This window comes from Oncorhynchus keta, chromosome 2 (assembly GCF_023373465.1).
Source record: "Oncorhynchus keta strain PuntledgeMale-10-30-2019 chromosome 2, Oket_V2, whole genome shotgun sequence".
In the NCBI taxonomy this organism is placed as follows: Eukaryota; Metazoa; Chordata; class Actinopteri; order Salmoniformes; family Salmonidae; genus Oncorhynchus; species Oncorhynchus keta.
Window position 1 is genome coordinate 72,552,213 of NC_068422.1, and position 23,838 is coordinate 72,576,050.

Consider the following 23,838-nt stretch of genomic DNA (forward strand, 5'->3'; position numbering starts at 1 on the left):
AGATAGATAGATAGATAGATAGATAGATAGATAGATAGATAGATAGATAGATAGATAGATAGATAGATAGATAGATAGATAGATAGATAGATAGATAGATAGATAGATAGATAGATAGATAGATAGATAGATAGATAGATAGATAGATAGATAGATAGATAGATAGATAGATAGATAGATAGATAGATAGATAGATAGATAGATAGATAGATAGATAGATAGATAGATAGATAGATAGATAGATAGATAGATAGATAGATAGATAGATAGATAGATAGATAGATAGATAGATAGATAGATAGATAGATAGATAGATCTATCTATCTATCTATCTATCTATCTATCTATCATAACAACCCAAAAGACTGAGTGTAATTGTGGTTAGACTGGGCTGGACAGTTAAGGGTTAAAGCTGTTGGTTTCCATCTCTCCATCCCTCCCTCTGGCTGTCATTGCTGGGGTGTGAATGAGTCGATTCTTTAGTCATTTCCTCCTTCGAACGCTCGCTACCTTTCTCCAAATGAGAAGGGAGGGGAGAGAGAGAGAAAAAGAGAGAACAAGAGTGAGAAATAGAGAACAAGAGAGAAAAAGATAGAACTAGAAAGACAAAGTGAAAAAGAGAGGGAGAAAGACAGAAAGAGAGCGAGATTAGTCATGAGAAAAGCAACATGGTGGCCAGTATTGTGCAAAGGGCCACTAAAACTCACGATCTGTCTCTTCTGAGAAAACACAGAGCACCCTCCCCCCTCTCTCTAGCCTCACCCATAACCTCTAAATGATTTTAGAGAAGTGACAAGCTCTTGTGCCGATTATGTGGTTTTTCACTAGAAGCTATGTGTGAACAACCACACTCCCCAACCACACACTGTGTTCTGTGATGATGAGAGAACAGCACTAATGTCGCCCTGTGTCTCTGTGTTATTGTTCTCTGGTGGCAGGTGGCAGTATAACACCATTCTATAGGCCATCAGCATAGATGTAGAAGGGGTCAACTCCCATTCATATAAACTGGTAGCAGAGAGAAATCAGTGGTGGTAGTCAAAGTCATTTTTTAACTGTAATGCAGTTGATTGGTGATGATGACATGAACATATATTGAAATTGACATCAATACAAGCATTATACTCTGATGTTTACCACAACATTGTGTGAAATACATATAAACAACAGCCTAAATGTAGGATCATTTTTCTAGGGGGCAATGAGGAGATTCAGGACTTTCCACCATTCATTTCCATGGAAATTCCATTGTTTTGGTAGAATTCGATTGACCTCTTTACCGCATCTATCCCTGCCTGCTTGAAGTAGACTTTTCCCCTAACCACAGATCTAGGATCATATTACCCAACTGTAATTGGTACCTTAATATCACAGCCACTGGTCTGACATGGTTTGCCTGGTCTAAATAGAAGATGACATCCACTGTCAGGATGTGGAAGACTTTGAAGTATGATTCCATGAAACTGTGTGGTCTCAAGCCTTATGTAGAGGAGGATGAAGACACAACCTCGCCATGTATCAGTGATCACAGAGGAAACGTCTAGTTACCCCATGTAGGTAACAGACTAAAGTAGTGAGAGAGTGTCTGACACGCAGTGACACCGTAGTGGAGGAAGAGAGGAGGTTTCTGAACAGGTTGGGTGGAAAATCAATGCAGTCGTGTTGGTGTGAGGACTGTGAAGTTAGGAGACTGTGCCCGTGTGTGTGTGTGTGCCCGTGTGTGCCCGTGTGTGTGTGTGTGTGTGTGTGTGTGTGTGTGTGTGTGACAGATAGATAGCCCCCAGTTTGTGTGAGTGTGGATCAATGGATGTCAGTGTTCCTGTGCCTGAAATGGAGAGAGTGTAGCACAGAGAGGAAAGGACAGAGGAAGAAAAAGAGGAAGAATCAGGGGGGATTGGGTGAGGGTCATTTTCCCATCAGCCTTCAGCACAGCACCCTGCTGAGAGAGGCACAGCAGTAGGGCCACACACACACACAAATAGGATTAACCCAGACAATCCTTATGAAGCGGATTACAGGACACAGCACAGCTGTCATAATGATAAGATAACCAGGAGACACACAACCAACCACCCCAATACTACACATTCTAAATGTACCTGTCTGAACAGTTCAATGCCAACGGTAGAAAATAAGGCCTACTGCTGAGTTTGGTGAAATACTCAAGACAATGTAGACCTACTCTTCACTGACATAAACCATCAGGATCATCCACAGTAAACACAAGGACACATCATGAGTCATGAGGACTGTGTTTTCAATGGTAGTGAGCCCTACTTCTCCTTAAACACCATACATGTGTCATCACCACACGCCACACATTGCAACAGGTCTAGTGGTTCTCAGAAGGCTGGGAGAGAAGGATGTTCTTCCTGGCTGTTACACTGTCTTTGGCCAGCAGATGGAGGTGCATCATAGAGACATGGAGAGGGAGTCCCCGGCTCTTCAGCAGCAGTGTGACCAGAGGCAGACCAGAGGCAGACCAGAGGCAGACCAGAGGCAGACCAGAGGCAGACCAGAAGCAGACCACTGGGTTATGGCTGACTTCAGCTTGACATGGAGAGAACACATATGGAGCCATTTAGGAGGAAGAACAATTCAATACATCGTTATTGAATCATCATTGGGCTATTTCTTAGTTTGTTAATTTATTTTAATTTTACTAGGCAAGTCAGTTAAGAACAAATTCTTATTTTGAATGACGGCCTAGGAACAGTGGGTTAACTGCCTGTTCAGGGGCAGAACGACAGATTTGTACCTTGTCAGCTCGGGGGTTTGAACTTGCAACCTTCCGGTTACGAGTCCAACGCTCTAACCACTAGGCTCTGACCCCCGTGGTGTCAATACTATAGAAATATAATTAATAGAACGGGCTTGGAACCTCTAACCCTGGAATTTTAGTGGTAAACTCGTATGCAGCCTGGTATTGTGAGGCAATCATTTCCATGGTAATGTAGAATGTTCATTCAAATTATGTTAAGTAATGTGGCTCATGCAATGGAATGTCTTTTTTGTCATGTCAGTTGAGAAGATACAACAAATCACAGCCTAGATTGATGGGTACACTTCCTGGTTTTACTTCCTGCGTGGCTCATATGGTCTCACACGCAATGGCCACCCACTATGCTATCACTGACTTGAATGGGGACGCCTGTTCTATTAATTCAATTTCTATGGTCAAAACACTTGTCAATAATATGACACTGGGTCAGCAGTTCAGTAGGGGTTAAATCTCTCTGTTGTCAGTAACTTTACGCCAGTTCCACAGTACAAGGGATTGAAGGGCTCAGTTAAACGTCACCCAGGGCACTTAATAACCCTTTCTAGGCTTCCCTGCCCTGGGGAAAAACATAACAAAGCTTTCAGAAGGAAATCCAATGAATACCACACAATGGCTATCTGACAGTTTCTTTTTTGTACCTTTATTTAACTAGGCAAGTAAGCTAAGAACACATTCTTATTTACAATGACGGCCTAGGAACAGTGGGTTAACTGCCTTGTTCAGGGGCAGAATGCCAGATTTGAACCTTGTCAGCTCGGGGATTTGATCTAGCAACCTTTCGGTTACTTGTCCAACGCTCTAACCACTAGGCTACCTGCCGACGATACAACAGTAAACAGACTATTGTATCGTCCTACTGTGAGAAAAGCCGATCACTGACAAACAATTGCACAGACACACTGAAAAATCAACAACACACACACCCTGTTCTGCCCTCTTGCTGCATGGAATGCAGATTACACACGCACGCGCACAGACAGAGTAAATCCTCTTGGCTCCTGTGTGCCCTGGCCAGTGCAGAGATAACAGTCAGGCAGCTCTAGAGGGACATTCATCTTTAACCAGGAAGGGATTTGACTATCAGCTAGTTAAAACAACCAATGGAGATACTTTCTGACAGACAAGCAGCTGTCTGTCTGTCTGTCTGTCTGTTCGTCTAGCAGATCCAGCTGCTAGGCTCAGCCCAACCCAGCCCTTCTAACTGGAGGTAAAGCACACATCAAGGATCAGAACAGCCTAACATTAACCCAACTCAGTCCAGTATAGTGCTGGCTAATCTAGCCATGAGTATAAAATCTCTCCTCTCTTTCCCAAACCAATATCCGATTATTCGTTTAGTACATTAGCACAGAGGAGTACTACTGGTGAAACAGACTAGCATTAAGAGCTACATGCTAGCAGCTACTGTAGTTCAGTTAACCCCACTAACAAGGGCCTCTCATCAGCCATGATCCCTGCTGCTATGGCCTCTTTAAACAAGGATCCTGGTCCTCTACAAAGACCCAGAGCTCCAGGCAGAGGAATGGCAGCTGGAGGAATTTGCCCCAGGACAGGGCACCTTACTGGGGTTAAAGAGAACACTAACACCCCTGGGAAACTCCAGGGTTGAACCTGTATGACTGAAATGGACACACAAATGTAAACATGTTTAAAACCCCACACATGAACACAAACACACATACACACTAGAGGTTGACCGATTAATCGGCATGGCCAAGTTTTCATAACAATTTAAGTTTTCATAACAATCGGTAATCATCATTTTTGGATGCCGATTATGGCCGATTACATTGCATTCCATGAGGAAACTGTGTGGCAGGCTGACCACCGGTTACACGAGTCCAGCAAGGAGCCAAGGTAAGTTGCTAGCTAGCATTAAACTTATCTTATAAAAAACAATCCATCTTCACAATCACTAGTTAACTACACATGGTTGATGATATTACTGGTTTATCTAGCTTGTCCTGCGTTGCATATAATCAATGCGGTGCCTGTTAATTTATCATTGAATCACAGCCTACCTCGCCAAACGGGGGATGATTTTAAAAAAGCACAATCGTTGCACGAATGTACCTAACCATAAACATCAATGCCTTTCTTAAAATCAATACACAGAAGTATATTTTTTAGCAGGCAATATTAAACTAGGGAAATTGTGTCACTTCTCTTGTGTTCATTGCACACTGAGTCAGGGTATATGCAACAGTTTGGGCTGCCTGGATCGTTGCGAACTAATTTGCCAGAATTTGACATAATTATGACATAACATTGAAGGTTGTGCAATGTAACAGGAATATTTAGACTTAGGGATGCCACCCGTTTGATAAAATACGGAACGGTTCCGTATTTCACTGAATGAATAAACATTTTGTTTTCGAAATGATAGTCTCCGATTTGACCAAATTAATGACCAAAGGCTCGTATTTCTGTGTTTATTATATTATAATTAAGTCTATGATTTGATATTTGATAGAGCAGTCTGACTGAGCGGTGGTAGGCAGCAGCAGGCTCGTAAGCATTCATTCAAACTTTACTGCGTTTGCCAGCAGCTCTGAGCAATGCTTGATCACAGCACTGTTTATGACTTCAAGCCTATCAACTCCTGAGATTAGGCTGGCAATACTAATGTGTCTATTAGAACATCCAATAGTCAAAGGTATATGAAATACAAATGGTATAGAGAGAAATAGTCGACGCGTTTTAACATGGCACATATTGCACTTTTACTTTCTTCTCCAACACCATGTTTTTAAACCAAATTGAACATGTTTCATAATTTTTTTGAGGCTAAATAGACTTTATTTATGTATTATATTAAGTTAAAATAGAAATGTTATTTCAGTATTGTTGTAATTGTCATTAAAAATCGTCAGATTAATCGGTATCGGCTATTTTTGGGCCTCCAAAAATAGCCTCCAATTGGTATTGGTATCGGCATGGAAAATCATAATCGGTCGACCTCTAACACACACACTGTCACGCCTTGGTCATTGTATTTTGTGTTTTCGTTATATATTTGGTCAGGCCAGGGTGTGACATGGGTTTATGTTGTTGTATTTCGTATTGGGGTTTTTGTATTATTGGGATTGCGGCTGAGTAGGGGTGTTGTATGGGCTTGGCTGCCTGAGGCGGTTCTCAATCAGAGTCAGGTGATTCTCGTTGTCTCTGATTGGGAACCGTATTTAGGTAACCTGGTTTCGCTGTGTATGTTGTGGGTGATTGTTCCTGTCTCTGTGTAGTTTCACCAGATAGGCTGTAATTAGGTTTCACGTTCCGTTTGTTGTTTTGTATTTTGTATCGTTATTTCATGTGTCACTATTTCTATTAAAGTCATGAGTAACCACTACGCTGCATTTCGGTCCGACTCTCTTTCCACAAACGAAGAACGCCGTTACAGAATCACCCACCACACTCGGACCGAGCAGCGTGTTAACAGGCAGCGACAGCTTGAACAGCGAAGGGAGGACGTTATGGATAGCAGAGGCATGGAGTATACGACGTGGGAAGAAATCGACAGGTGGGCGGCCGACCCAGAGAGAGTGCAGGAGCCCGCCTGGGATTCGCTGGAACAGTGCGAAGAGGGCTATAGGCGAATGGAGTCGAAAAAAAAGACACGCCGGCTAAAGCGGAGAGGCACTGGTATAAACAGGCAGCGACAGCTGGAGCAGCAAAAGGAGGATTAATTATTTGGAGAATGGACATGGGAAGACGTGTTGGATGGTAAAGGTTGTTACACTTGGGAGGAGATATTGGCCGGAAGAGATCGCCTCCCATGGGAACAGGTGGAGGCACTAAGGAGAGCAGAGGCAGCCGGAGATAGGAGCCGACGATACGAGGGAACACGGTTGGCAAGGAAGCCCGAAAAGCAGCCAAAAAAATAATTGGGGGGGGGGGTTTAAAGGGAGTATGGCTATGCCAGGTAGGAGACCTGCGCAAACTCCCTGTGCTTACCGGGGGGCTAGAGAGACCGGGCAGGCACCGTGTTATGCTATGGAGCGCACGGTGTTTCCAGTGCGGGTGCATAGCCCGGTGCGGTTCAGACCAGCTCTTCGTATTGGCCGGGCTAGAGTGGGCATCGAGCCAGGTAAGCTTGGGCAGGCTCGGTGCTCAAGAGCTCCAGTGCGCCTGCACGGTCCGGTCTATCCAGAGCCACCTCCACACACCAGTCCTCCGGTAGCAGCTCCCCGCACCAGGCTTCCTGTGCGTGTCCTCGATCCTGTAGCACCAGTTCCAGCACCACGCACCAGGCCTTCTGTGCGCCTCGCCTGTTCAGCACAGCCAGAGCCTTCCTTCCCTCCTGCGCTACTGGAGTCTCCTGTCTGTTCAGCGCTATCAGAGCCTTCCTTCCCTCCTGCGCTGTCGGAGTTTCCCGCCTGTTCAGCGCTATCAGAGCCTTCCTTCTCTACAGCGCTGCCGGAGCCTCCTGTCTGTTCGGAGCAGCCTGAGCTGTCAGTCTGCATGAAGCAGCCAGAGCTGCCAGTCTGCAAGGAGCTGCTAGTCTGCAAGGTGCTGCCAGCCTGCATGGAGCAGTTAGAGCTGTCAGCCTGCATGGAGCAGTCAGAGCTGTCAGCCTGCATGGAGCAGTCAGAGCTGTCAGCCTGCATGGAGCAGTCAGAGCTGTCAGCCTGCATGGAGCAGTCAGAGCTGTCAGCCTGCATGGAGCAGTCAGAGCTGTCAGTCTGTATGAAGCAGCCAGAGCTGTCAGTCTGCATGAAGCAGCCAGAGATGTCAGTCTGCATGAAGCAGCCAGAGCTGTCAGTCTGCATGAAGCAGCCAGAGCTGTCAGTCTGCATGAAGCAGCCAGAGCTGTCAGTCTGCATGAAGCAGCCAGAGATGTCAGTCTGCATGAAGCAGCCAGAGCTGTCAGTCTGCATGAAGCAGCCAGAGCGGTCAGTCTGCAAAGAGCTGCTAGTCTGCAAGGAGCTGTCAGTCTGCAAGGTGCTGCCAGCCTGCATGGAGCAGTCAGAGCTGTCAGCCTGCATGGAGCAGTCAGAGCTGTCAGCCTGCATGGAGCAGTCAGAGCTGTCAGTCTGCATGAAGCAGCCAGAGCTGTCAGTCTGCATGAAGCAGCCAGAGCTGTCAGTCTGTAAGAAGCAGCCAGAGCTGTCAGTCTGCATAGAGCAGCTAGATCCGCCAGTCAGCCATGATCTGCCAGACAACCAGTCTCTTCCAGATCTGCCAGTCTCTTCCAGATCTGCCAGTCAACCAGTCTCTTCCAGATCTGCCAGTCAACCAGTCTCTTCCAGATCTGCCAGTCTCTTCCAGATCTGCCAGTCAACCAGAATCTTCCAGATCTGCTAGTCAACCAGAATCCTCCAGTTCCGCCAGCCAGCCAGGATCTACCGGAGCCTACTACCTGCCTGGGCTTCCTCTCAGTACTGGGCTTCCCCTCAGTTCCGGGCTGCCCCTCAGTCCCGAGCTGCCCCTCAGTCCCGAGATGCCCCTCAGTCACGAGCTGCTCCTCAGTTCTGTGGGGTTCTGGGTGAGGACTATTAGGCCATGGTCGGCGGCGAGGGTGGATTATCCCAGGACGCGAAGGGGAGGAACTAGGACATTAATGGAGTGGGGTCCACGTCCCGAGCCGGAATCGCCACCATGGACAGATGCCCACCCGGACCCTCCCTATGGTTTTGAGGTGCGTCCGGGAGTCCGCACCTTAGGGGGGTTCTGTCACGCCTTGGTCATTGTATTTTGTGTTTTCGTTATATATTTGGTCAGGCCAGGGTGTGACATGGGTTTATGTTGTTGTATTTCGTATTGGGGTTTTTGTATTATTGGGATTGCGGCTGAGTAGGGGTGTTGTATGGGCTTGGCTGCCTGAGGCGGTTCTCAATCAGAGTCAGGTGATTCTAGTTGTCTCTGATTGGGAACCGTATTTAGGTAGCCTGGTTTCGCTGTGTATTTTGTGGGTGATTGTTCCTGTCTCTGTGTAGTTTCACCAGATAGGCTGTAATTAGGTTTCACGTTCCGTTTGTTGTTTTGTATTTTGTGACGTTATTTCATGTGTCACTTTTTCTATTAAAGGCATGAGTAACCACTACGCTGCATTTCGGTCCGACTCTCTTTCCACAAACGAAGAACGCCGTTACACACACACACACTTTCAGATACACCAGGATAAACATACTCTGGTAGTTCCAGGTCAGTTTGACTTCTGAGAGGAGATCTAGCCCCAGGTCTGTGTGTGTGTGCTCACGCTCTCTCTATTACACGGCCACATCTACATCATCAAGAATATGAGGTACCATCTATAAGGCTGCTGAGCTAGACTATTAGAGATAGAGAGAGACCCAACCAAATCATGAGAAAACAAAAATATCATTACTGAATTAACAAAAACATCAATGCTATTTGGCCCTAAAAAGAGAGCACAGTGGCAGAATACCTGACCACTGTGCCTGACCCAAACTTAAGGAAAGCTTTGACTATGTACAGACTCAGTGAGTATAGCCTTGCTATTGAGAAAGGCTGCCGTAGGCAGACATGGCTCTCAACAGAAAATAGGCTATGTGCACTCTGCCAACAATATGAGTTGGAAACTGAGCTGCACTTCCTAACCTCCTGCCAAATGTATGACCATAGAGACACATATTTCCCTCAGATTACACAGACCCACAAAAACTTCCAAAACAAATCCAATTTTGATAAATTACCATATCTTTTGGCTCTAATACCACAGTGTGCCATCAAAACAGCACTGATTGTGACTTGTTGTCACAAGAAAAGGTCAACCAGTGAAGAACAAAAACCATTATAAATACAACCCATATTTTTTTTGTGAGTGTAATGTTTACTGTTAATTTTATATAGTTTATTTCACTTTTGTTTATTATCTATTTCATTTGCTTTTGTCACGCCTTGGTCTTAGTATTTTGTGTTTTCTTTATTTGTTTGGTCAGGCCAGGGTGTGACATGGGTTATTGTGGTGTGTTTTTGTCTTAGGGGTTTGTGGGGTGTCTACGTAGTCTATGGCTGCCTGAGGCGGTTCTCAATCAGAGTCAGGTGATTATCGTTGTCTCTGATTGGGTAGCCATATTTAGGCAGCCATATTCTGTGAGTGTTTTCGTGGGTGATTGTTCCTGTCTTTGTGTTTGCACCAGATAGGGCTGTTTCGGTTTTTCACTTTTCATTATTTTTGTAGTTTCTGCTTGTATTGTTTTTTCCTTCATTAAAATTATATCATGAATCATCATCACGCTGCATTTTGGTCTGATCCTTGTTCTACCTCTTCGTCAGAGGGGGAGATAGAAGGGAGCCGTTACAGCTTTGGCAATGTAAACATATGTTTGCCATGCCAATTAAGCCCCTTAAATTGAAACTGAATTGAGAGAGAGAGAGAGAGGGAGGGTACAGTAGTTAGACAGTAGAGTATTCAAGTGTCTGTCAGTATACCTGTACTCTATCATTACCCTGCAGGCCTCCATTCACTTCCATTATAGAGTTACATCAGACAGCATGAGAGTACAGCTCCCCCTGACCCCACACACACACACACACACACACACACACACATACACACACACACCGCTCTTTGTGAAAGTGGTGCTCCTGCATTAGAGGAGAGCAGTCTTTTTGTGGGGGTCTGGTCTACCAGTCTGGTCTATCAGCCCAGTGGGGGTCTAGTCTACCAGTCTGGACTAACAGCCCAGTGGGGGTCTGGTCTACCAGTCTGGACTATCAGCCCAGTGGGGGTCTGGTCTACCAGTCTGGACTATCAGCCCAGTGGGGGTCTGGTCTACCAGTCTGGACTATCAGCCCAGTGGGGGTCTGGTCTACCAGTCTGGACTATCAGCCCAGTGGGGGTCTGGTCTACCAGTCTGGACTATCAGCCCAGTGGGGGTCTGGTCTACCAGTCTGGATTATCAGCCCAGTGGGGGTCTGGTCTACCAGTCTGGACTATCAGCCCAGTGGGAGTCTGGTCTACCAGTCTGGAGTATAAGCCCAGTGGGAGGCTGGTCTACCAGTCTGGACTAAAAGCCCAGTGGGAGTCTGGTCTACCAGTCTGGACTAAAAGCCCAGTGGGAGTCTGGTCTACCAGTCTGGACTATCAGCCCAGTGGGGGTCTGGTCTACCAGTCTGGTCTATCAGCCCAGTGGGAGTCTGGTCTACCAGTCTTGTCTATCAGCCCAGTGGGGGTCTGGTCTGCCAGTCTGGTCTATCAGCCCAGTGGGAGTCTGGTCTACCAGTCTGGACTATCAGCCCAGTGGGAGTCTGGTCTACAAGTCTGGAGTATCAGCCCAGTGGGAGTCTGGTCTACCAGTCTGGAGTATAAGCCCAGTGAGAGTCTGGTCTACCAGTCTGGACTATAAGCCCAGTGGGAGTCTGGTCTACCAGTCTGGACTATCAGCCCAGTGGGAGTCTGGTCTACCAGTCTGGACTATCAGTGCAGTGGGAGTCTGGTCTACCCGTCTGGACTATCAGTCCAGTGGGAGTCTGGTCTACCCATCTGGACTATCAGCCCAGTGGGAGTCTGGTCTACCAGTCTGGACTATCAGCTCAGTGGGAGTCTGGTCTACCAGTCTGGACTATAAGCCCAGTGGGAGTCTGGTCTACCAGTCTGGACTATAAGCCCAGTGGGAGTCTGGTCTACCAGTCTGGACTATCAGCTCAGTGGGAGTCTGGTCTACCAGTCTGGACTATAAGCCCAGTGGGAGTCTGGTCTACCAGTCTGGACTATCAGCCCAGTGGGGGTCTGGTCTACCAGTCTGGTCTATCAGCCCAGTGGGAGTCTGGTCTACCAGTCTGCACTATAAGCCCAGTGGGAGTCTGGTCTACCAGTCTGGACTATCAGCCCAGTGGGAGTCTGGTCTACCAGTCTGGACTATAAGCCCAGTGGGGGTCTGGTATACCAGTCTGGTCTATCAGCCCAGTGGGAGTCTGGTCTACCAGTCTGGACTATCAGCCCAGTGGGAGTCTGGTCTACCAGTCTGGACTATCAGCCCAGTGGGAGTCTGGTCTACCAGTCTGGTCTATCAGCCCAGTGGGAGTCTGGTCTATCAGCCCAGTGGGAGTCTGGTCTACCAGTCTGGACTATCAGCCCAGTGTTCTGTGTGTGTTTTATTATTCACCACCCCTACTTCCTGTCCTCCACTCTCTCTCTCTCTCTCTCTGTATTTCTCACTCTCTCCTCCTTCTCTTCTCTCCATGTGTACTTGCCTGGCTCGGCATGAAAGCACAGCAATGACAGGGACGAGGTTCTGCTTAGAAAGGATCTCTCTCTCTCCCAAACACACACACATACCGCCTAGTGTGAAACTGTCTCCAGGGTATATCTACGAGCTCTCTGTCTGTTCCCCTCCTCCATGTTCCCTTCCTATTTTCCTCCCCTCTTTCCCCCTATCCTCTCTCAGCCCCTGTTAATTAAACAGAGGTTCTCCTTAAGTTGTAGAATGACACATACACAAAGTATTGTGATGCATACACAAAGTATACTGACACATACAAAGTATTGTGACGCATACACAAAGTATTCTGACACATACACAAAGTATTCTGACACATACATAAAGTATTCTGACACATATACAAAGTATTGTGACGCATACATAAAGTATTGTGACACATACATAAAGCATTCTGACAAAGTATTCTGACACATATACAAAGTATTGTGACGCATACATAAAGTATTGTGACACATACATCATGTATTCTGACACATACATAAAGTATTCTGACACATACATAAAGCATTCTGACACATACATAAAGTATTCTGACACATACAAAAAGTATTCTGACACAAAATATTCTGACACATTAACAAAGTATTATGACACATACATACAGTATTCTGACAAAGTATTCTGACACAAAGTATTCTGACACAAAGTATTCTGACACATACACACAGTATTCTGACAACATACACAAAGTATTCTGACACATACACACAGTATTCTGACAACATACATACAGTATTCTGACAACATACACAAAGTATTCTGACACATACACAAAGTATTCTGACACATACATACAGTATTCTGACAAAGTATTCTGACACATACAAAGTATTCTGACACAAAGTATTCTGACACATACATACAGTATACACACACACACACACACACACACACACACACACAGAGAGAAAACCCAATTACACACATACCCTTCACTCACACACTGTGACTTATCGCTCGACTCCACCACTCTGTCTGCGTGTGTGTCTTTGTCTCTGGAGCAGACCCAGGGCCTTGGCTGGCGTCTGAGATGCTGTGGCTAATGTGGGGTAGATGGCCCACTGCTCCCCTGGTGGTGGAGCCAGACCCAGGGCCTTGGCTGGCATCTGAGATGCTGTGGCTAATGTGGGGTAGATGGCCCACTGCTCCCCTGGTGGTGGAGCCAGACCAAGGGCCTTGGCTGGCGTCTGAGATGCTGTGGCTAATGTGGGGTATATGGCCCACTGCTCCTCTGGTGGTGGAGCCAGACCCAGGGCCTTGGCTGGCGTCTGAGATGCTGTGGCTAATGTGGGGTAGATGGCCCACTGCTCCTCTGGTGGTGGAGCCAGACCCAGGGCCTTGGCTGGCGTCTGAGATGCTGTGGCTAATGTGGGGTAGATGGCCCACTGCTCCTCTGGTGGTGGAGCCAGACCCAGGGCCTTGGCTGGCGTCTGAGATGCTGTGGCTAATGTGGGGTAGATGGCCCACTGCTCCCCTGGTGGTGGAGCCAGACCCAGGGCCTTGGCTGGCGTCTGAGATGCTGTGGCTAATGTGGGGTAGATGGCCCACTGCTCCCCTGGTGGTGGAGCCAGACCCAGGGCCTTGGCTGGCGTCTGAGATGCTGTGGCTAATGTGGGGTAGATGGCCCACTGCTCCCCTGGTGGTGGAGCCAGACCCAGCCCAGCTGTAAGCCTGATAGCAGAGCTGAGAGCTACTGGGCTCCGGGCCTGGAGTTGTAGAGCATGCACCTGCTCCCATCATGGAGGCTCCAACTGACACACACTAACACACACACTCAAGAGACACAAAAAGACACACACACACACGTAGACGCACAAATACAAACACCAAAGGCAGAATCACAGAGAAAGGCAAACAGCATACCCAAATACACCAAAACAGACACAAACACTGACACACACTAAGACATAGACAAAGGCAAAGACACATCACAAGGCCCAGCCAGCTGTGGGGCTTATCATGGTAACTGCGCCTGCTAGCCTCTTCAGTCTACCTCCAGCAATGACATCTCTCCTCAACCACAGTCATACCCATACCTTACTCACACTGAACCATACACCACGATGTACACTACTGTTGTTCTTGTTGTCTCTGCTGGTCATCTCTTTTCCCAGACTGCCTCTCTCTCCCCCTACTAATCTCCTTCACTCGTCCCCTCCCTCTCCCCTTCGCTCAACCCCTCCTTTCTCTCTCTGTCGCTCTGATGAAGTGTGTAGGGTTATGGTTGGCTAATTATCTCTCCCTGTGCTCTGCCAGGGACAGGGATCCATGGTGACTCCACAAGGAGTCACACACACACACACACACACACTTACAGCCTCACTACTTACTGCAACGACCACCCTCTGCTATTGGGGGAAGGGTCGGGGTCTACTCTCTCTCTCTGTGTGTGTGTGTGTGTGTGTGTGTGTGTGTGTGTGTGTGTGTGTGTGTGTGTGTGTGTGTGTGTGTGTGTGTGTGTGTGTCTTTTGCCCTTGTGTGGATGATGGATGGCTGCTGGTGATGTCCCTCCAGGGGAGAACCCGTCGCCATAGCCACACTTTCTCTCTCTCGCCATTAGTGATGAGAGCAAAGGCTGATGGGTAGGAGAGTCTACTCAGAGTAAATAGGGCAGAGTGGAGCTCCGTCCCTTAACACACTCTGGGTCGAATTTATAGCAGATCTAGGATCAGCTTACTCTACACAAATACTAACCTATCCTAACTTATCCATGAGAATAAAAACACACACACTGACCTGATATCAGTGTCATTAGACAAGACTGGAGTAATCTGCCTCTAGGGGTTTAGTGAGGCCGTTGAGGACAGGGGCTGCAGACTAGACTAGACAGAGGTAGATGCATGTAAGGCATTTCTCCTCCACTGATAATATCCTCTTCACAAGTAAACAAGGAAACACACACACACACACACACACACACACACACACACACACACACACACACACACACACACACACACACACACACACACACACACACACACACACACACACACACACACACACACACACCCTATGACACTCAGCTGATGTAGCAGATGCCAGTGGCACTTCCAGTATGTTTATAATGACAGTCTTTCTCTCCCTGAGGAGACATGTGACAGGCTAACACATGACTAGAGAGAGGGGGGGGGGAGAATGAAGGAAGAGAGAGAGAGAGAGAGAGAGAGAGAGAGAGAGAGATCAAGATAGACGGGGAGAAGAAGTAAGAGAAAGCAATAGAACACAGGAAGAGAAGGAGAAGGGAGACAGTGAGGGGAAAATAGGAGGAGGAGGACTTTTCTCTAGAATTTGATTACATTGCAAATTGACCCACATACACCACACACACCACACAAACCACATAAAAACATTGACACAGAGTGAATGAAGGACATCACTCTGCTTTGTCAACTCTACAGTGTTTCTCAGAGTTCTCTTTTGAAGTGACCAGGCACGGTGTGTGTTTGGCTACATGTGTGAGTTTGGCTTAACCAGTGTGTGTGTGTGTGTGTGTGTGTGTGTGTGTGTGTGTGTGTGTGTGTGTGTGTGTTAGCTGTGCCTCCCGTGTGCCTGTGCAGAGTTTGTTTGGCCAGTGCTTATCAGACCTGGGGACTTTAGCTACAGCAGCTAACAACACACACACAGCTAAACACACAACTCTGTGCTCTTCAGTTATTGCTTCGCTACTGGGTTAGCTAATGGTTGGCTAATGTTAGACCTGTGAAATTACTCTTCCTTTCACGTTGTTCCTGTGTGCTCTTCTCTAGTGAAAGACCAGCTCTCTGCTCAGTCTCAGATCAGGGAAAGGAACACCCCTCAGTCTTTCACGTTGTTCCTGTGTGCTCTTCTCTAGTGAAAGACCAGCTCTCTGCTCAGTCTCAGATCAGGGAAAGGAACACCCCTCAGTCTTTCACGTTGTTCCTGTGTGCTCTTCTCTAGTGAAAGACCAGCTCTCTGCTCAGTCTCAGATCAGGGAAAGGAACACCCCTCAGTCTTTCACGTTGTTCCTGTGTCTTCTCTAGCCAGCTCTTGCTCAGTCTCAGATCAGGGAAAGGACACCCCTCAGTCTTTCACGTTGTTCCTGCTCTTCTCTAGTGAAAGACCAGCTCTCTGCTCAGTCTCAGATCAGGGAAAGGAACACCCCTCAGTCTTTCACGTTGTTCCTGTGTGCTCTTCTCTAGTGAAAGACCAGCTCTCTGCTCAGTCTCAGATCAGGGAAAGGAACACCCCTCAGTCTAGTGCTCCAGGAGACTAGAAGACAGACATTTTATTACCTCACATTAATTCAATTCAATTTAGTTTCATTGGCATGACTAGTCCAATGTTGCCAAAGCAGTGTGCACTACAATATAAACCACAAATAATACTAAACGTTATTAAATTGCAAAACAAACTAATGACAAACAATAACACCAAACCAATGTACACGCACATGTTTCTGTTGGTGAGGATCAGCCAGAGGTCAGGTGTCCTTTTCCAGGGGCATGCTGGGACAGATCAAGTGACTGGTGATAACATCTGGTGCCTGCTGGGAGAAATGTGTGTGTGTGTGTGTGTGGGGGGGTCATTGTATCAAGCTGAACCGTTTACATATGTGCCAACAACACACTCGCCATTCCACCAATGGTTTTACAGAGAGGTCTGCTTTGTGTGTGTGTCTGTGGGCAAAAGAGGATTGATGGTGGGTGTATGTATGAGAAAGTGTGTGTGTGTCATGTTTCACTAGGTTGGCAAATGTAGGCTGCTCCTAATCCATCCTGGAAAGCAGGATTAAACCTACACACACGGGACATCGCCCCGCAGTGGACATGAAGTAACATTAAACCTACACACACGGGACATCGCCCCGCAGTGGACATGAAGTAACATTAAACCTACACACACGGGACATCGCCCCGCAGTGGACATGAAGTAACATTAAACCTACACACACGGGACATCGCCCCGCAGTGGACATGAAGTAACATTAAACCTACACACACGGGACATCGCCCCGCAGTGGACATGAAGTAACATTAAACCTACACACACGGGACATCGCCCCGCAGTGGACATGAAGTAACATTAAACCTACACACACGGGACATCGCCCCGCAGTGGACATGAAGTAACATTAAACCCCTGAGCAGAGTGTGACACAGGGGACACGGTGTGTGTGTGTGTGACAATGTGTGTCACTAAACAGTTGCAGAGTAACTACCTCACAGATCAGGTTGGGCCTGTTCCATCACACACACCGTGAGCAGACACACACAACTGATGGATGTCACACACACCTCAGGGACTACAGCAGGGGTGTCAAACCACTATGTTCCTCTACCTGACTCTTTACTTTCAACCTGACACGCCATTCATCTCTGAGTGTTAGATTAGCTCGGGGAGGGGTGAGCGAATGGCAGTAGGTGTAAGGGGGTAACGGACCCCTAGGGTGAGTCTGTTTCCCTCTGACTCCTCGTCAAACAGGTGGTTTATGACATGTTTGTAAAGCTGCCTCTACTCTTCCTGTTTCCTGTTTATCCATCCCTGTTTTACACCTCTGTTGCATCCTGCTGTTTTTACTTCATGAGGAAGTGTGTGGAAGGGGGAAAACAGGCATAGTTCAAAGACAGGCCTACACACACACCCCTCCTCGGCGCCTGGAGTGAAAGCCTGTCAACCAGATCCCACATTACCCCATCACCACACAATCCTCCAGACAAACCCTAGACTAACAGCTCCATGAGAGAGAGAGACAGACAGAGAGACCGACAGAGAGAGAAAGAGAGAGAGCGATAGAGTGAGCAAGAGGGAGACAGGGAGAGAGAGCTTGGCCAGGGAAAACCCTCATTATCCAAGCATCCTCCAGTGGTTTCTCTTCCATCGCAAAGACAGACCACACAACCCCAACAAGCACAGAGAGCTCAGTGAACACACACACAACCCCAACAAGCACAGAGAACTCAGTGAACATACACACAACCCCAACAAGCACAGAGAGCTCAGTGAACATACACACAGTCACACACAGAGAGCTCAGTGAACATACACACAGTCACACACAGAGAGCTCAGTGAACATACACACAGTCACACACAGAGAGCTCAGTGAACATACACACAGTCACACACAGAGAGCTCAGTGAACATACACACAGTCACACACAGAGAGCTCAGTGAACATACACAGTCATAAACAGAGAGCTCAGTGAACATACACACAGTCACACACAGAGAGCTCAGTGAACATACACACAGTCACACACAGAGAGAGCTCAGTGAACATACACACAGTCACACACAGAGAGCTCAGTGAACATACACACAGTCACACACAGAGAGCTCAGTGAACATACACACAGTCACACACAGAGAGCTCAGTAAACATACACACAGTCACACACAGAGAGCTCAGTGAACATACACACAGTCATAAACAGAGAGCTCAGTGAACATACACACAGTCACACACAGAGAGCTCAGTGAACATACACACAGTCACACACAGAGAGCTCAGTGAACATACACACAGTCATAAACAGAGAGCTCAGTGAACATACACACAGTCACACACAGAGAGCTCAGTAAACATACACACAGTCACACACAGAGAGCTCAGTAAACATACACACAGTCACACACAGAGAGCTCAGTGAACATACACACAGTCACACACAGAGAGCTCAGTAAACATACACACAGTCACACACACAGAGAGCTCAGTAAACATTACACACAGTCACACACAGAGAGCTCAGTAAACATACACACAGTCACACACAGAGAGCTCAGTAAACATACACACAGTCACACACAGAGAGCTCAGTGAACATACACACAGTCATAAACAGAGAGCTCAGTGAACATACACAGTCACACACAGAGAGCTCAGTAAACATACACACAGTCATAAACACAGAGAGCTCAGTAAACATACACACAGTCACACACAGAGAGCTCAGTGAACATACACACAGTCATAAACAGAGAGCTCAGTGAACATACACACAGTCACACACAGAGAGCTCAGTGAACATACACACAGTCACACACAGAGAGAGCTCAGTGAACATACACACAGTCACACACAGAGAGAGCTCAGTGAACATACACACAGTCACACACAGAGAGCTCAGTGAACATACACACAGTCACACACAGAGAGCTCAGTGAACATACACACAGTCACACACAGAGAGCTCAGTGAACATACACACAGTCACACACAGAGAGCTCAGTGAACATACACACAGTCACACACAGAGAGCTCAGTGAACATACACACAGTCACACACAGAGAGCTCAGTGAACATACACACAGTCACACACAGAGAGCTCAGTGAACATACACACAGTCACACACAGAGAGCTCAGTGAACATACACACAGTCACACACAGAGAGCTCAGTAAACACAGTCACACACAGAGAGCTCAGTGAACATACACACAGTCACACACAGAGAACTCAGTGAACATACACACAGTCACACACAGAGAGCTCAGTGAACACAGTCACACACAGAGAGCTCAGTGAACATACACACAGTCACACACAGAGAACTCAGTGAACATACACACAGTCACACACAGAGAGCTCAGTGAACACAGTCACACACAGAGAGCTCAGTGAACATACACACAGTCACACACAGAGAGCTCAGTGAACATACACACAGTCACACACAGAGAGCTCAGTAAACATACACACAGTCACACACAGAGAGCTCAGTGAACATACACACAGTCACACACAGAGAGCTCAGTGAACATACACACAGTCACACACAGAGAGCTCAGTAAACATACACACAGTCACACACAGAGAGCTCAGTGAACATACACACAGTCATAAACAGAGAGCTCAGTGAACATACACACAGTCACACACAGAGAGAGCTCAGTGAACATACACACAGTCACACACAGAGAGAGCTCAGTGAACATACACACAGTCACACACAGAGAGAGCTCAGTGAACATACACACAGTCACACACAGAGAGCTCAGTGAACATACACACAGTCACACACAGAGAGCTCAGTGAACATACACACAGTCACACACAGAGAGAGCTCAGTGAACATACACACAGTCACACACAGAGAGCTCAGTGAACATACACACAGTCACACACAGAGAGCTCAGTGAACATACACACAGTCACACACAGAGAGCTCAGTAAACATACACACAGTCACACACAGAGAGCTCAGTGAACATACACACAGTCACACACAGAGAACTCAGTGAACATACACACAGTCACACACAGAGAGCTCAGTGAACACAGTCACACACAGAGAGCTCAGTGAACATACACACAGTCACACACAGAGAACTCAGTGAACATACACACAGTCACACACAGAGAGCTCAGTGAACACAGTCACACACAGAGAGCTCAGTGAACATACACACAGTCACACACAGAGAGCTCAGTGAACATACACACAGTCACACACAGAGAGCTCAGTAAACATACACACAGTCACACACAGAGAGCTCAGTGAACATACACACAGTCACACACAGAGAGCTCAGTAAACATACACACAGTCACACACAGAGAACTCAGTAAACATACACACAGTCACACACAGAGAACTCAGTAAACATACACACAGTCACACACAGAGAGCTCAGTGAACATACACACAGTCACACACAGAGCTCAGTGAACATACACACAGTCACACACAGAGAGCTCAGTAAACATACACACAGTCACACAGAGAGCTCAGTGAACATACACACAGTCACACACAGAGAACTCAGTGAACATACACATGTGCCTACACACACTTCGCTCACCTCACTGTGTGTTCAAATGCTGTGCATTGTAGTTTCAGAGAAACCCTGGGACATACTGTAGTTCTAATAGTCCAATGTGAGGCCAGCCACCTCCCTGCATCTCTTCAATAGACACATATGTAAACCCATGCAAACTTTACAGTCTCTGTCATTGCAAGCTATCGGAGATAAGGAAATTCAAACTGGTCACCTTAGATCTAGGCACACTGTGTAAACACACAGACACACAGCACCTTGTAGGCTCTAATCACTGTCTAAACAGGGACATATGGCTTTTACCACTGACAAACTGTCACCGGGAGGACTGAGGCCACAGACACACCAGCTGCCTACTGTAGGTAGAGCACACTGTCAGAACAGTCATAAAGTACAATGACAGTACAGGAGGTAGAGGAACAATGATGCAACAATAGAGGTTGTGTTTTAGGTAGAAAGAGATTTTGTTTAGGTTGTTTTGGTTTGAATCCGTTTTAGTTTTCTAACACTGAGCAATTCATCTGCAGGCAGCTCCACGTAGTACTTGACATAGTCCAATAAATACAATGTAACACTTTGCGTTAGAATTATTTCCATACGTCAAGCTCCAATCAGCAGCCTGCAGTGACAGAGGAGAGCGGCAACATGGCGGATTATTCTGAGGTCACTGAGCCTTATCAGCCGCGGGTAAACAAATAACCCGCTTCTTCTGGCTACTGATAACCTCAGTACACAGCACAGTGCGACTCTGCACAGTGGCGCGACGCCTTTCCGTGTAGTGTGTGTGTTTATGCCTACTGTAGAAGCTGAGGCTACGCGCGCCTCCCGGTAACAAGGGGATCGCTGGTTGGCGCACCCGGAGCGTGGGAAATTATTGACCCACTCCACCTGGCGTCTGTGTACACACACGCTCGGTCACGGACAGTCATCTTCAATATAAGTCCTCTTGTGACACCCTACGTCTACGACCAACAAACGTTTACCAGAGTCACACCATCGCCATTTTATACGACCGGTGGGGACAATGGAGATAACATGATCATGTCTAGATGGGATAAGGCTTTTGTCAAATTGACGTCAAAAGTTTTGGGTGGTATTTTAGCTAACCCCAACACTTTTCCTAACCTTAACCTACTCATCCTAACCTGCTACATTAATTATATTAACCTGCTGCGAAAACTCTCCAACCCTTTAACAACAAACTGTATCCCTTCTAGACCAAACCGGTGAATATAAACTACAAAGATCCCACAGGCATACAACCCGTGACGTTTCAAAATAACTAGCCCAGAAATGTAATAGCAGTCATAAACTGAAAAATAGTAATACACACGTTTCGATGTATTCCATTATTTATATATAACCGACAACATGAAGATAAATAGGCCTACATATAGCTAAACATTGTAATTTCAATGTTATGATGGAAGAAGCTATTATTTCCAAAAGCCTACATAACTTAGCTATGGAAGGCAATAAAACAGCATGTCACAAAGAGGACTTCTCCATTTCTACCAAGGTTTCGATGTCTTTAACCGTGCCTCGTTCACAATTATTTTTTTGCCGATGAAGGCATGACAACCACACCAGGAAAGCTGTCGCAAAGCTTAGTTTATCAACTCTACACTCAACGCGACAACCCCCGGGGACAATGTATCGAAAAGTCATCATTTGGACACTGTTAAACGTAGCCTAGATGTAACTCAACAATAGCCTAGGCCTACATATCAGTAATAAAATAGGTAACATTGTTCAAATCCAGTTTCGGTTTTCATTTGTCATAAAGACAAATGCTTTACGCACCGACGCACAGGACAATATCACAAAACAGCATCATAAAACAAAGCCGTTGATGCGTTAACACGCCGCAACGCAAAGAACTGCAAGCCAGCATCGAGCTTCAATTCACGACAATCGTTTCCTCGAGATAGTCATAACTTCCTCAACAAACCTCTCCACTGTTCACTCATTTACTCTAAAAACGATGCTAACCAAACGAATACCGACAAAAACTCACCGCAAAAGGAGAGTAGTAATCCAATATTTGTATTATAATCCCCACTAGTGGTAAAAGCGCAAATCCATCGCCGCGCTCCGCGCTGTCGAGAGTAGGCTACTTTTGTTGTCACGCAGGAAGCTCCGTCGCTTGCGAGGCACATCGAGGGAGCCAGCCGGCTGCTGAGCAGAGCAGAGCCCGGAGGGGAGGGAGGGAGAAAGGAGGGAGGTGGGGCTTCTTCTCTAGTGGGGGACCGACAGACAAACAGACATGGGGACAAGCACCTGCTCCCATGTCACGCCGTCGGAGCGCTGACCCCACATTGTCCCCCGGCCACTGAAAAGAATAGAGGGCCGATGCTTCACATTCCACACATGACAGGAATGGAGTTCATGTACTGTAGCGGCTTTGTTGTGTCATTACACATGTTATAAGGCAGGAGGGGCAGACGAGGCTGCTTAGTGTCACAGGGTTGAATGAGATCAATTCGCAAGTAGGTAGGCAGGCCTATTTATAATTTATAGGCTGAATACATGCATTTATCATTTTAAATTCCATTAATCGTTTGATGACACTAGTCTACTTTTAAACATAACACAATTCAAATCTAGTTTAATTTCTAAAATGATCATGAAATAGCCGATTTAGGTAGGCCAAAAATATAACATATGTTTATTTACGTGTTCATGAGCTATAGAATGCATGGACGATCGAATTGACATGAAATCTGCAGAGCTATGAAAATGACAATTTCACTGAACGTCCACAAGGGGGCAGACACCTACCAAGAGCACAGCTCCCACATACCAGGCAGCTGTCTATCTCACTGAACTGACCGTGAACTGTCTCCCTCTCCCATCCGTGTACTTATCAATGGCTTGATTGTAGATCACTCAATAAGCCAGTGTTGGAGAAGCATGGGACTCTGATTGTAAAAACTCATAGACTTCCAAGTGTTGCCTGCCAACACAGGCCTTCACTCACACATTTTAAATGATTAGGCTACATGGCATTTTGTCCCTGCACATTGAGTATATCCTCTTCATAGCTTCTAAAGCTGTTTAAAAAACGAAAAATAAATAGAAAAAACAAGCAGGCAATTACAAATAACAAAAAACTACAAATAACTG

The 23,838-nt window shown here is 46.7% G+C and overlaps 1 protein-coding gene and 1 long non-coding RNA gene across 22 annotated transcripts in view; both read right to left on the minus strand.

The window, feature by feature from the left end:
* The window catches only part of LOC118383124 (genetic suppressor element 1-like), a 553,956-nt gene that overhangs the window by 107,985 nt on the left and 422,133 nt on the right, over positions 1-23,838 (minus strand). The gene's annotated exons all lie outside the window — the stretch shown is intronic.
* On the minus strand, positions 16,037-22,876 carry LOC127912591 (uncharacterized). Its single transcript, XR_008083336.1, has 3 exons — positions 22,730-22,876; positions 16,382-16,474; positions 16,037-16,200 (listed from the first exon to the last, which is right to left on the minus strand). It is a non-coding gene; the product is annotated as an uncharacterized LOC127912591 (long non-coding RNA).